Here is a 2,996-nt window from a genome sequence, read left to right on the forward strand (position 1 = left end):
GTAATTTTGTGTGGTCTTGACAATATTTCCTTCCCTCTTTCCCCTCTAAATGGTTTAGTACACATAATAGGTCTCAAATAATTGCCTAATGGTTATACCTACTGCTTGGATTAAGTAAACTAACACTTCAAATGTGGCTCCTGAGTGCCCACTGCCATTTTTTAGTCTAGGAGTGAGAAGTGGGGTGATAAAGTTAAAAAAAAAAAAAAGAAAAATTATAGCCTGCTTTCAGCATTTTCTAGCCCCCAATAGACTCAAACTCAATTCTTGCAGAAATGAGCTCAAAGAGCCATGGGGGATCATTACTGGTCCTTAATACTCTCCTGGCAGTTATTTTATGATTGAGTGCATGGGGTTCAAATACCTAATAACCCAGTTGTACTTTTTATTCTAGAAGTAGTTCAAATGCTTCCTCTGTCATGTGTGGCCAGAGACTGTGACTTTCTCATGGAAAATTCTAGACTAGGAATGACTCCGTTGACCTCTTACTACTTAGTGTAATGGTCAGTTTGACCCAAGGAGGAGTGTGGAAGAATTACTATAGGAGAAAGGTGAATATCAAAAATCTTGTTGGTGGGGCGCCTGGGTGGCTCAGTGGGTTAAGCCTCTGCCTTTGGCTCAGGTCATGATCTCAGGGTCCTGGGATCAGGCCCCGCATGGGGCTCTCTGCTCAGCGGGGAGCCTGCTTCCCCCCTCTCTCTCTGCCTGCCTCTCTGCCTATTTGTGATCTCTATCTCTTTAAAAAAAAAAAATCTTGTTGGTAAGGGCTGCCCTACATGAAGGTGCCGCATCTTATTTTACATCCTCTAAGGCAGAGTTTGCTTGCAAATAAATGACTGAAGGAATAGGATTATCCTCTAAGGAAATAAGTATGCAGTATGATTTTTTTATGATGTTTTGAGAAGAGAAATATTTCTATTTTATTGTTTCTTAAGTTATATAGGACAATAGTCCTAATCTTTGAGTTGTAGACCTTGGAAGAACTTTGTCTGAAGGCTGAATAATGGCTCACAATGGACTTCTGTTTTCATAAGTATGTAAATACTCTTGTGATTAAGAAAATACAAATTTATTTAAAAATCTGTTGCTGGCAACTGCCCATATGCTTACCCTGGGGTCACCTGAAGATAGTTCCTGTGCTCTCTGCCAGAGAGTTCTCTCTGTCCCCAGGAGTGAGCTCAGTTCATGGATGGCAGATCAGAAAGGCTGGAGAGTTAAGGCCCATAGGAACTACCCTCATACAAGGAGGAACAGTAGTTGGTGCATAAATACTCCAGGTTCGTTCTCATGGAAGGGATAATTCTGAGGTGCATGGTTCATAGTATCTCTGAGACTCCTCATTGGGATTGAGTCCCAGTCATCTACAGTGGCAACCTGCCCATGAACTTATTCTATTGGATTCTTTCCTTTCCCTGCCTTACTTCCTCATTCCCTATTATGTGTTTTGGTGTTATCTCCAAAACAAACGACTTGCAGTCCAATCTTTGTTTCAAGGGTATACTTGAGGGAACCCTAAGATGAAACCTTATTCATTACTAGGAAATTTTCCTTATTATGGGCCTTCTTATATAGGTATGACAAACATTACTCTTTATTCTCTGTGTGTGGCTAGGGAATGGATATGAATCTTGTTTTAGTGTAAAAGAAGTCGTTAAACACAGTAAAATTAGGAGTATGGACTCAAAGAAAATTGACTATTTGGTCCTCATGAGTGTTCTTACAGCTAAAACTTTTTTGGGCATGATGTTTAGCAATACCTGGATACCTCTGCTACTAACCCTAAGTAACCTTGTTCCTGCTCTTCCTCTTCCTTATTATTTGGTTATGCATTTTTAACAGCCCTCTAACATACAACCCTCAAATATACATGAGTGCTAGCCAATTACATTTTTTTTCAGAAAGAGAAAGACATATATAACTACCTATACCATAAATGCCATGAAGTCACCATTCTTTCAACAACATGCAGGTCATGACACACAGTAGCAGCTCAATAAATATTGGATTTTAAAAAATGAATGATTGAACAAGTCAACAAACCAATTGACTAATGAATGAAATCATATGCTTTAGACTTGATGTTGGTCTGATCAAGGCAGTATCTCTCTCAAAATGTAAGCTTCCACACGTCATAGCACCCAACAGAAATCCACAGTGATTTACGTTTCTTCTTCTCCCAGTGTCCCCACAAGGTTGCATCACCCTTGATGGGTTAAGGTGATCACACCACTTGGGGATGTTTCTATAGAATACAGAAAAGGCACCCCCCTGGGGCTGCAGCTGGGTGCAGAGTGAATTTGTGCACACTGATTTTTTTCCCCCACATATATTTCCTTGTTCAATTTTGATCACAGACTTCAAGTAGGACATTAGCCGTACTGGAAACATCTTCAGTAACAGCAATTTGTATAATTGAGGGGCTGGAGAACTCTACTGAGTAGATTTTCTAAGTAAGAACTCTTCAGTCTTCAAAGACAGATCCTAATATGAGTGCAAGATTGAAGCTTATAAAGTCTGAGTGAATACAGAGAAAATTAATTTACGCCTTGTTTTTCAAATTCTGGAGTGAAGAGTCACCCTTTAGAACTTGGAAAAGATAGTTTAGTTCCAATTAAAGGCAGCAATGCATACTTTACCTAGTAGACAGTAAATGTGAAAGACATGTTTTCTGGGCGGGAATACTTCAATACTTTAATAAAGTATTAGATGAACTCATGGGTGGAGATTACTAAAACAAGTAAGGGAGGCTTCAGGCATGACTGGGCTTTTAAAGTCAACAAAGAGAGAAAAGTACCAAATAGTGTCAAACTTCAATTTGGTACCATTAATATCATCTGGAATACTGGTTAGATAGTGTGTGGTATTTCATGTTATGTTGCTGTGTCCTGAAGAAAGTGATTAATAATATAGACCTTTTTGCAAATGTGATAAAAGGCTATAAACAGTGTGTAGAGAATGAGATAATAAAGGGCATGTGTGAAAGTAGCTATAAGTCT

At 39.0% G+C, this 2,996-nt stretch overlaps 1 non-coding gene across 1 annotated transcript; it reads right to left on the reverse strand.

Moving 5' to 3' along the window:
* Positions 1 to 2,175: 2,175 nt before the first annotated feature.
* Positions 2,176 to 2,301, reverse strand: LOC125092555 (small nucleolar RNA SNORA77). The gene has a single exon (XR_007125009.1). It is a non-coding gene; the product is annotated as a small nucleolar RNA SNORA77 (small nucleolar RNA).
* Between the last annotated feature and the right edge of the window lie 695 nt (positions 2,302 to 2,996).

The sequence above is a fragment of the Lutra lutra genome, chromosome X, assembly GCF_902655055.1.
Source record: "Lutra lutra chromosome X, mLutLut1.2, whole genome shotgun sequence".
Lineage (NCBI taxonomy): Eukaryota > Metazoa > Chordata > Mammalia > Carnivora > Mustelidae > Lutra > Lutra lutra.